This window comes from Castor canadensis, chromosome 2, assembly GCF_047511655.1.
Source record: "Castor canadensis chromosome 2, mCasCan1.hap1v2, whole genome shotgun sequence".
Classification (NCBI taxonomy): domain Eukaryota; kingdom Metazoa; phylum Chordata; class Mammalia; order Rodentia; family Castoridae; genus Castor; species Castor canadensis.
The window spans coordinates 32,036,793-32,049,546 of NC_133387.1; the positions used below are offsets into that span (position 1 = coordinate 32,036,793).

The 12,754-nt window shown below is 34.8% G+C and overlaps 1 long non-coding RNA gene across 1 annotated transcript in view; it reads left to right on the forward strand.

The window, feature by feature from the left end:
* Positions 1 to 12,754, forward strand: part of LOC141419920 (uncharacterized) — a 116,949-nt gene that overhangs the window by 45,891 nt on the left and 58,304 nt on the right. The window lies entirely within an intron of this gene.

Consider the following 12,754-nt stretch of genomic DNA (forward strand, 5'->3'; position numbering starts at 1 on the left):
ATGGAGAATGGAGTCTGGATCACTCCAACCTGCTGCTGCACCATTGTATGCTGGTGTGAATTCAAATGAGTGGTGTATTGCCAGTCCATATACATAAGGCATGGCATGGAGCTCTGGGACATGCAAATTTTTTAAAAATGAGTTCATATTAGATATGCTGTTTTGTAAAGCTATGGGATTTTTTTCATCAGTATATCACTAGTATCTTCCCATACAGAGATATATACATAAATTTTTTAATTTTGTTGGAATCTGTTGTATGGGTTGCTATAATTTATTCAACCATCTACTTTGTCCTTAATGAATACATGTACTTTTCATTCTCAATTTTAAGTGAAAATAAATAGCTTAGCAATAACTTTTTGTAACTGAAAATTAGGGACATATTCTTCATTGTCTTATTAGAGTAAAATATTAAAAGTGTAAATTCATGGTGAAAATGTATGACCTTTATAAGGCTCTTGATACATACTGACAATATGTTAGAATACTCTCTTTCTCTTCCAATTCTTATTACACTTTTGGTTCATATTTAATTTGAGGTCATCAGTATTTTCTCACATACATAAAGTGCTTCTGAACTAGATATTCTCAGCTCTCATTTTACTCAAATATCATCTTTAGTGTCTCGAAACTTCCTTCAATCCTGATTCTTCAGTGTGCCATTTTCATCACCCAATCAAGAATTATGTTACCTACAAATTCCACGAGCAGGCCTTCACCAGCTTCCTCCATATCACTGAAACAAACCTTGAACTGCATAAAATCAAGGTGTAATCTCTTAACGTTTCCTTAAATATCAGTGCCAAATTACTGCAAGTTTAGTATCTTTAAATTTTAAAGTAAGAAATCACTGCAGAATTAAGTAGCCCAACTGCTTATTTTTTTAACCAAATAGGAAATAGACCCAGAGATGTTAAATAATGTTTACAAGCTCAGACAGCTAATTTTCCACTCTCCAATTATTTCAACCAAAGTTATATCCTTGGAGGATTCATCACACATTTCACCAAAATTACAAAATTTTATGTACATGACAATTCTCCCTCAACCCATTAGCAGAAATGTAGTGTGACATGTCTTATTGTTTAATGTTCTTAGAGTATCTGTTTCATTTATTAATTCAACTTGCTTTGTTTCTCACTATACAACATACCTTCCTTCCTAGCTTGAAGACCATTCTCCTTTATGAATTTTAGAAACAAAATTCAGTTGGATGGAATGTTAGTGTACAATACCTTTTCATTTGTTGAAGAGGCAGAAAGCTGTGTCATGGAGCACTGAAATGACTTGCCTAACATTAATGTTGAGTCAGTTGCCTTTGGTTTCTCATCTGTGAACCTTACCTCATCATTCCTGTGACAGTTTCCCTTTTTATTTTGAGCGAATCTGTAAGGTTGTTTTAGTCATTTTTCTCATTTTTGAATCTCATCTTGCTCTGTTACTGAGGATGTTAGACTTCCTGACACTGTTCATAAAGTTCACACTTATCTTTTGGCTTAACCTTAGTCATGTGCCCCACTTACCATTCTTTTATCTAGCCCCTTTTGGAAGTTTTCTTTAGTTATATCCTTTTTATAATTTTAGAGTATTTTAAATATTACTTAATTAGAATTCCTTCTCCCAGCTCGGTCTAGTGTATTTGCATGGTCAGATGCTGCACCACTTTATAATGTGTTTCTGGAGCATGTTTCTTCTCTAAATGTTTGAAGTACCATTTCCCACAATGCAGGGTTTTCATTTCCATGCCTCCCTGTTACCAAGTCCTGTTTAACATCAGAACCTTTGCTTAGCATTGTTGGCATTTCTACATTGTCAATTAGTTCTTGGTTAAAATTGGGTAGATTATCTTTTTCCTATGAGTAGACTCAACAGCTGTCAGAAAGAATTCTTCCATATTCTGATATTTTTTCAGCAATGGAAATAACTGGTGTGTAAATCTGTCTAACTTACCAGTTAAAGTATTGCAAATCTACTTGAGTACTGACATAAGTTCAATTCTCCACAAGTCATATGGCTAATAAAGATTTCTTTTTCAACTTGCATTCTTTCTGTCTAGCTCTTTTCTCTTTTGGATCAGGGATGGGAAAAAAATGGATGTCACCTCTTGAGCTCCATCAAGCCCCAGATGTGGGCAACTGTTTTGTAAACACTGAATACAACTCCATGGCCTTGTAATAAAAGCATCTTAGCATGTGCGTGGGGTGGGGGTACTTGTAGGAGGAGAAAGGGTGAATGAAGGAGATTAAGGTGAGGGTATATTGTGGATGGACTTTATATACTCATATAAAATAAAATAAAGAAACCTTTTGCAATTGCTTTAAGTGGGAAAGGAAGAGGATTGAGGGGAAGAATAGTAGGAGGATCTAACCAGTGTACAATATAAGCATATTTGGAATTGTCACAATGAATCCCCTCATACAATGCATATATCCTAATTTTAAAAATACAAAAAAAAAAAAAATCCTAAAAACCATCCTAGCATCCCACTATCAAGTTCCCTAAAGATGGTTCTGACTAAAGTTGGATGAGTTCACTAAAAGTGAGTTATGTGACCCTGGCAGTAAGTGGAAGAAAGGCGGTCCTAGGTTTGATGGAGGAAAGATGCAAATGAGTTAAATAATTCTTTATAGAAAATGAGAGATGATAAAGGAAATTACAAACATACATAGAAATGGCTTCTGACGTGTTATGGCTGCATGTTCAGGAGTTTGATGGTAAAAATAAGATGTTGGAAATAGACAGAAAGGATTTAGAACAATGGAAATGATCTCATTTTTTTAAAAAGATAAATGATATTAATAGGAGGGAATGAGTTTATGAAGAAACCATTGAGGAAATGTTAGGGAGAGAGAGAGAGAGAATGATATTCATATTTCTTGAAGTAATTTAAAGTGCAGATTTCTATATATGCTCACGTATTTGCATTTTAATACCCAGGTGACATGTAAATACTCAGAAGATTCACAGCTAATTATCTAAGCATGTTGGAAAGTGATGGAGACTAGTGTCTATAGGCAAGGATGGGCTTCAGAGGAGAGGTAAATCTCCTCTGACACTGATGAAAAGATAAACATGTTTAGTAAATGGTGAAGAAAGAGTGTAATGGTGCATATTTTTGCATATTCATTTAGGGACAGAAACAATTTTCTCTGTGTGGTAGTATTTGTTCTGGCTACTTTACTTCTGTGATTGAATCATTAACAGGGACTATATGTATTTTCATTACATTGTTTTTCCCTTTTTGTCTTGAGAAAACTGGGCTTGTAGAAATGGATTAACTTGATGGGATGACAAATCCATACAGTGGTAGAACCAGAGTCTGGCTCAAGGTGAATATCCAAATCTCTAGTGTCTATAGCATAAAATAGGGGTCTGCAAACCTTTTCTGTAAATTACCAGAGAATACAGATTTTATCTTTCATTGGCAGTTTCTCAACTCTGTCACTGTGGTGCACAAGCAACCACAGACCATATATGTACATGGAAGAGGATGCCTACTTCCATCAAAGCTTGGTTTATGGGGTTACAAAATTTGAATTTCATGTAATACTTATGTCACAAAATATTATAGTTTTCTTGATATTTTTTCAACCATTCAAAAAATTCTTACCTTGAAGATTCTACAAAAATAGGTGGTAAAACAGATTGGCTCATAAGCTCTAGATTGTCAACTTCTGACATAGGGCATTGTGAAATTCAAATTCTCTCCCACATCTTTCAAAATTTGAGACCTGAGATTGTTCAATCAAATGGAAAATGAAACCTTTTATTGTGAATTAAAAGTTTGAAGTAGTCATTGTTTGCCAGAGGAAAAACATGACTGTTTGTTCTATGGTATTTTTCATTATTTCATCCTAGGTCAGAAAAGGAGTAAACAGACTGTAACAGGGATTGTGCTGTGTTTCATCTATTTGTCTCCCAGACTCACCTTCCATGCTGCTCTAGACTAAGAAAGTTATCTGAGTGGATGCTTCTTTACTCCTTCGCTGTGGTTGCAGTTGACCAATAGGTCACCAGTAAGGGATGCAAAGGAGGCTGGAGAGTACAGGTAGGGTTTTTCTTACTCTGTTCTTTTCATGGATAGTCCATGAGGTTAGATGTCTGCTCTAAAAGCTCAGCTATTTTCAAGATGTCTCTCCCTGCAAGATACCTCCTCCCTATGTTCTAGGAACCACTACTCTTCTTCAGTTCCAGTCTAGGATCAGTGAGCATTCCCTGAATTTTAAATATTATTTAAAATATTTTTTCTGATAATTTTAAAATACTATTTCTTATAATATTTTAAGTCCTTGCATCAATAAGTGTTTACTGTCTGCACATACTATTACAAGTGCTTTCCTTTTTAGACTTCAAGTTGTTTTTTTAACTGTTTTTATTAGTTTATAAAATTGTTATAAAGGGGATTTTGTTGTGACATGTCCATATATACATGTAATGTACCCTGGTTTGGTTCATCCCCCTCCATTATTCTCCATCTCCCCCAACTCCCCTTCTTAAAATGATGTCAGTGTGTTTCAGTGTTTCATATTCATACATGTGTAGAAAATACATCAACCATATTCACTCTCTTCAGTTATCCTCCCCATCCAACTAGTACCCTCCCCTTAACTTGACCTGTTTTACATTCCTGTCCTTCATTGTTTGTTCATTGTTCAGTGGGGTTTTACCTTGGTATTTTACCCATAAATACATTATACGTTAATCAGTCTAACCCTTTCTATTATTCTTCTGTATCCTTTTCCCCCTACCCTGTATCATTCATCAGTTTATTGTGTTAATGTGTCTTATTTCTACATATATGTGGTGCATTTCAATATTATGCATTCTCTATCATTCTTTTCCTCCTCCCCTAGTCTCCACTAACAGTTCCACTATTAGAAATATGTGATATAATATATGTGTGTGTATGTGTGTGTGTGTGTGTATAATGCTTGTGTTTGTATTTGAATCTATCTTCCACGTATGAGAGAAAACATGTGACCTTTGTCTCTTTGAACCTGTCTTACTTCACTTTATGTGTTCTCCAGTTTCATTTGTTTACCTATGAATGATAAAATTTTATTCTTCTTTATGACTGAATAATATTCTATTATATATACATATATATTTACACACACATATATATATATATATATCACATTTTCTTAATCTATTTGGGTGATTCCCATAGCTTGGCTATTGTGAATAATGCTGTAATAAACATGGGTATGCAAGTGTCTTTTTTGTATCCTGATTTACATTTCTTCAAATATAGGCCTAGGAGTGAAATTGCTGGATCATAGGGTAGTTCTACTTTTAGTTTTTTGAGGAGCCTTCATATGCTTTCTATAGTGGAATTTACATTCCCACCAACAGTGCACAGACTTCATGTTCTTTAAGGGATGCAATATATTTGTTACTGTACTAACAATATATCCCATATTGCAGGAACTCAGCATTTGTGGAGGGACAGAGAGAAGGGAGATGTGATTTCTATGTAGCCTCCGTTTACTGAGAGCTATTTCCCTCTTTGGCAATGAAACTTCTGAAATTGCTTCTGTAGATAAGTTGAACACTCTGTTCATAGTTAAAGGTTATCACTAGGATCAGTCATCAGTCGGAAAATGAAGTTATTGGTGCTGCAGGAGCTCCACATGTCTTGTCTCCCTTCCTTATTCCCTTCTTTATTCAGAGTCAGGACCCCATTGACACTAATTATTTGCACTTTAGTACCACCACGTTTCACAGCCAGGCCCAGGCTGACTGGGAGCACTGCCAGTTGACTCCCAAGGGGTTCTGATAGTGAAGGAATATGACAAGTCACAGATTTTTCAACAGTGCTGCCTCCTCTCCAGCTTTTAATAATTTCACTGTTATAATAATTTATCCAAACACTAAGTAGTTTCGTGAGCTACTCTGGAAAATTAACCTTTATGTAAGCCTGCTGTAGATATTCCTTATTTATTCCTCTCATTCTTTCTATGTCTGAAATTTAGGTAAGTAAAGTTTTCTTTTTCAGTATAATAAAGATATTGCTCCACCCTCTGTCTCACTTCTGTTATCCTTATATTTCTTCCTTATATAATGAATCATTTTTTCCTCTGGTTGCTTTTAAGTTTTTCTATTTCTCACTATCTTTCAATTACAATCTTCCTTGGCATAACTTTATTCATGTACATCATACTTCAGTCTTATTTAGTTATTCAAACTATGGTGTTATAATTTTAATCAAGTTTGGAATATTTTCGGGCATTTCTTCAAAAACTTTTTCAGTCCCATTTCTTCTCTCCTTGTCTTTGGTGTCCCCAGTTATATGTCTGCTTGCTGCTTACCATGATTCCACAGCTCACTAATGCTTTGCTTTTCTTTGATCCCCTTTTCTCGGTGTGGTTAATTTTTGTCAGTTTTCATTGTCATGTCTTCAAATCTACTCATCTTTCTTCTGACATTTATTCCATGTGGTGTATTTTTTCCCTTACCACTAGAAGTGTGATGATGATCTTTCAAAATATCTTGTGTGTCTTCATGACTTTTTAAACACTCGGAATATAATTATAATTGTTCATAGAATTCCTCTTTGATGATTATAGCATCTGTCAGTTCTGGGTTTGTTTTCTTTATTAATTTATTTCCTTTTTATGAATCATATTCTTAAGTGCAAGGAACTTTTCTCAGATGCCAGGCATTATGAATTTGGCTTGTTTGATGTTGTACATATTTGTATTTTAATAAACATTCCTGAGATTTGCTCTTGGACGTAGTTGTGTTTCCGGAGAAATTGTTTGGTTCATTGGGGGTTACTTTAAAGATTTGTCAGGGACCACAGCAGTGCTCTTTCTCATGATAATCATTCCTCATTTATAGGTGTCCTACCAAGGTCCCTTGATTCTTGAAGCTTTTCAGTTTGGCTGAGTGGATTAGACAATGTTCTTGGCTTATGTGAGCACAGACATTGTAATCTTTCTTCCATTGGGTAGTTCTTTACCAAGCTTCGTGTAGCTTTCTCTGTGCATGCACTGGTCAGCAGACAGGTGAAAACTTGAAGGGAAGCTTACAGATCTTCAGAGGCTGTGACACTCCTAGGTTGGAAGATTCCCTCCTTTATGGTACATGACTCTAGACCTGCAGGTGCCTTTTGTCTCTCAGAATCTCAGCTCTTTCTCTTCAACTCAGTGCCTGCAAGTCTCTGCCTGTTTTTCTGTTCCTTTACACTACAATATAGAAATTCCCTCAAGTCACACATAAAGCTTTCTTCACTGTTTTTTGTCTCTCCAGGGATCACTGTCCGTTGTTGCCTGATGTCAGTGTCTTGCAAACCATTGTCTCATCTATTTGGTCAATTTTGTTTGTTCAAGTAGGAGGATAAATCTTGTCCCTGTCACTCTGTCTTTGGCAGAAGTCTTTAACTGTTTGTACATGGAAAACACATTTACCACTTGAAACAACAGACTCAGAGGCAAATGTAATTCGAGCATTGGCTGTACTTATAAGCTCTTTAATTCAGATTTTGAAGCTGAAAAAAACTAAGAAAAATATAAATATCATTTTATTGGCCCAGAAGAATTGTTTATAATGAGATTTTCAGGTATTTACAAAAGCTGAAATATCTTGAGACATCAGCATTCTGTTGTATAATTAATGTTTGTTTCGTTTGCTCTCCCTGGAAGAGAACACTTGTATTTTTTTCTTCTGTTTATAGTAACATAACAGAACTTGCTGTCCTAAACATCTTAGTCATTTTACATTCTTTTCTGACAAGTTTATTTTTCTATAGTCTTTGTTTTTCCTGAGTATTTTTATTAGTTAGCATTGACAGTTAAAAAAATCGTAGTATCTAGTTTTATATTTTAAATGTCCTGCTTTTCCTTTTTCTTAAAACCTTTTAATAGTATTTTTAATTTGCTATTTCCTTCTAAGTGTTTTTATAGAATATTAGCAAATCATGTTCTGCACGCTACTATCAGCATGCAAAGATATATTCAGTATTTGAAAACTACAAAGTAGTTCATCAAATGGTATATGTTTTTAAAAGTTTTTCATATATACATGTATTTCTATATAATTTTTTGCCACTTCTCTATGAGAAGGGTCACTGTGTTGCTAAGCAACAACGACTGCACAGCAACAGATATATAAGATCCTGGTGAGTATTAGTCTTTGCCTGTGTTTTAACTTTTGAAGGCAAAATGTTTCTCTTCCTTTACAAAATTCTTAATAACATAAATATACCATGGAAAAATGCAGAGCAGTTAGAATGATAACCATATTTAAAATAACCAAATTTAGCATTCAAAATATAGCACAAACATTTAGATGCTTTTACATAAGGGAGAGATAAGCAATCCATACTCATTTTGTGCAAAGAGATGGCCTTGATTGATTTTAAGGCAAATATCTAAGAACTGTCTCCATGGTACTACTTCTAAAATAGGTAAGGTTGTATATAATCAATACTTTTGCTTTTGTTTAATATCACAGATGTTACCTAATCAATCATAAACCTAGCTGTGTAGTATACAATTTCATATTCAGGTTCTGAAATTCTGCCCTTGTAAAGTGTTAACATTAGTCTAACCCTTTCTCCTATTTGGAGATTTTGGGGGTTTAGACACATTCTCCTTAAATGATATTTTAAAAAACTGCTTCATTTTCATTTGTAAATAAATATATTTATAAGATGCATACATCCTTTTATTTTCTGGAGGGTGGCTTAAGTGAGAGAGTGCCTGCCTAGCAAGCACAAAGCCCTGAGTTCAAACCCCAGTACCACGAAAGCAAACAAAAGCATACATATGCAAATAAATGTATATATACATATATATATATATATATATATATATATATATATATATATATGTCTGCCTATATACATACATCCATTTCTTAACATGAAGATGTGAGCTTAGTGGACAAGTAATATTGTTCACATTTTTCAGATAAGGAAATTGATACTCAGTAATTTTAATAAATTGGTCATATCCTCTCAATAAGTAGAAGAATCTAGATCTAAATGATGTAAATGTCAACAAAAAACTTGATGATCTATCATTTAAAACTGCTATTACTTTGTAAAAGTCTGGCTACTTTCATGGTGTAAGTAATGAAGGATTATCAAAATATTATGAAATCATAAGTTTGAACCCAGACTTCAGAAGATTTAGGATGCTGTTTTTGAGACAGGATCTTACTATATATTCCAGTCTGGCCTCAAATTCACAATCCTCCTGCCTCAGCTTCCTGAATGCTGGAAGTATAAACATGAAACCCCATGCCTGGTTGGTTGAATGAATATATTTGTTAAGTAATATGTGAATTTAAGGAATTCATTTTCTTCTTAATAGTTCCTTCATTTAGCTTCAACAACACACGTCACTTTGTTTTCTTGCTTCTTCATGCATTATTAGTGCATAGCAAAGCTCTAACATCATGACACTTAAGACTTTGTAGTGATTATACCACATACACTATTAATGGCAGTGATAACTTCCAAATAAGTGCTTAGAACACAAAAAATTACTGTAAAATGTAAAGAGGTAGTATTGCCATAAATCTCAGTTATAACAAGAGGCACTGGAAACAATTACAAATCAGAAAACAGATGAAATATATAGCACAAACATTAAATATGCTTTAATTTTGTAAATTTTGAAGAAGAATTCATTTTTCCAAGCTATAAATTTCATGTGTTCCAAAGTGCTTTAAGATTTGACACTTGGACTATGTTTGTTATAAATGAGAGTCAGGTTTTTCAGTTAATTAAAAAGTACATTCACCATTTTCTTGAAATATACCACCTTGAGACCTGGATCTAGGACTAGTGCTCTACACAGCTGCAGGTATTTTGGTGGCATACTGGTGGATGACTTATAAGTGTGTCTGCAACAAAGAATGTTCTTAATAAATATCATGGGATGATTAATTAAATGAATAACAAGTGAACAAAATCCTACATAAATGTCTTGTTTTTTCTTTTTTGTAGTTTGAGTTCAGGGCTTGGCTCTTGTGAGGCAGGTGCTCTACCAACTGAGCCATGCCTCCAGCCCTTTTTGCTCTGGTTATTTTGGAGATAGGGTCTTTCTTCTTGCCCAGCCAGCCTGGACTGTGATCTTGCTATTTTAAGCTTGCCATCATAGCAGGGATGACAGACATGTGCAGCCGTGCCTAAATTCTTTTCTGTTAAGATGGATTCTCCAAACTTTTCCCCAGGCTGGCCTAGGACTGGGATCCTCCTGAACTCTGACTCTCAAGTAGCTAGGATTACAGACCACTGTGCCCAGCTGATTTTTGTCAGTCCTTAACTTATAAAAACTGAGAGAGGGAGGTGTGGATCAAGCACTAAGAGTGTTTGCCTAGCAAGCACAAAACCCTGAGTTCAAATCCCATTACCCAGAAAGAAAAAAAATTTTCAGAGAGATTCATAGAAAAGTTTCCTCAGCATCCTTATGTCCAAGGAAGGATGCCCTTTATCCAAAATTATCTAACTTCCATTCTCCTCACTTGTGGTAGCCAAAATTCCCACTTTTCAGTCAGTAAACTTGATAATAGCTTGTGATACACTTTGACTGACATGTTCATTTTTAAGGATACATATTTCATTCTGTATTCAGCAGAATTATATACAGTGCAATAATGTTTACTTTCAACAATTTCTATGAAAGTGGGACATTATTTGGAAACAGACCACTAAGAGATTATCTACCTTATTAGATGGAAGCTCACTTAAGATTTGCCATTTCTTTCCTGGTTCCATTCTAAATCTCCTCAATAAAGGCCCTCAACTTACGTTTTAAGTTCTTAGGTTAGGACAGTAGGCCCCCAAAAAGTGTAAAAGTATGTAGTGGTGTTTTGTTTTGTTTTGTTTTTGTGTAGGCAATTTTTTGGTTTTCAATTGTAAGACCATACAGTAAGCCAGACATCAAGACTAGAACAAGTGAATTATGGTGACACTCCTTGACAGTTGAATCAGTGACTTGATTCAATTCTAAAAGTATTCTGAGTACTCTCAGCAACTCCAAACAAATGTAATCCTGATGACTGTCTTCAAGGAGTTTGTCATCTATTTGACATACAAGACATGCCTAACATCACAATTTCTGAAAACTTAGAACTTCTTGATCAAGACTCTAGAAAAGTTGCCAAATTTTTCTAAGGTTCATATAGTTTCCTCAGCCCAAACAGCACACATATACAATACTTTGATGCTTTATGGAAAACTAAAGTGTAATCAAATATCAAATATCTATGCAACCATTTTCTGTGTACATAAATAGTAGGGGAATTCAAGGCTAAATGATCAAGGCTATATGTGAGTTTTGTTTGATTTGGGAGCAAAATCTTTGGAATATCAGGGATATCAACAAATTATGATAATGACTGGCAAATATCAAGGGGTTTTGCAGGTTTATATAAAGGCTATTTTATAGCAGAAAATATGTTTCAAAGGAAGGATAGTTCTAATGGTGACTTATGCATCGCTCATGGCTTTTTGAGACTCTTGGAAGGAGAGCATAGAAAAATAGCAACTAACCTCAACATTGCAGCTTTTAAAAATTACTTTTTTGTATAAAAAGAAAATCTATGGAAAACTGCTAGGGTGAGTAGGCTGTAAGCCCAGAACACATTTTAAGAACATATTCTAAGATAAGTAAGTGATCCTGTTTGACCTGGTGTGTTACTAAAAGCTAGGTTTTGTTTTCAGAGGTTGTTTGGTTTTTGGATTGCATTAAGAGAAAAAGCACTTGAACTCTGACTGGAGCACATGAAGAACTGAGAATTGTCAGTGTTTGGTGGGAAGGCTTGAGGAGCTTGTTTTAAATGTTGAAAAACACATCACTGTACATGGGTGCTTGGTTACTTTTGACAATTGAACTCTACTGTTGGAAGCATGGGAGGGCAATTTTGTGACATATTCCTAGTTACAATTAAAATGAGTATGAAAATGACTTCAGATGAATATAGTCTATAAATGATACACCACAGTGTAACAGTATTTCTCAAACTGCATTGTAGGGAATCTAGGCCTCTGAAAAAGATGCCTTATATGCTTTCTAGGGGTTCATGGTAGGGGGTAGAAAAGGCCTCAGTCCCTTTTCTTTTATTGCACATAGGACTGTTCTACCTTTTGCTTTATATGCATGAAATCTACAAAAGCTTTTACATTTTCTTTTTTTAAAGTTTTTGCCTCTAGGGGGAAAACTGAAACAAGTCAAGTGGTGATAAATGCTTAATTAGAATGGTCTTGAGCAAGGGATTCAACATTGTTACAAGAAGTCCAAATATTTGCAAAACAAAAATGGCACATATTGGGTTAGGGTAGTCCTTTGTTTTCTAGAAGTCACTTTGTCCTTTAAGATTTAAGTATAAGTTAGGGGCCTGGAGGTGTGGCTCAAGTAGTAGAGCTCCTGCCTAGCATGCACAAGACCATGAGTTCAAACTCCAGTTTTGAAAACAAAAAGTTTAAGTAAAGATTAGCTCAGATTTATATTCAACATTAGAGGTAGCATTGTAAATTTCTCTAGTAATGATTCAACGAGCTCCACTTTTCTCCTAGTCTCTTTTGCCCTGGGGTCAAGTCTGTGTGTGCCTTTACTTTCAAATGCTGGCTAGTCCATCTCAACACCCTCTAAGATTCTTCATTCTGTTATATATCACAAGCTTAAGTCTCTGAATTGGCACAAAAAACTTCACCAAACCTCAGTTCTTTTACGTATAAAATGAGGATAATGAGAATCATACCTAACTAGTAACTTGTGAGAATTAGAGAAAATAACTC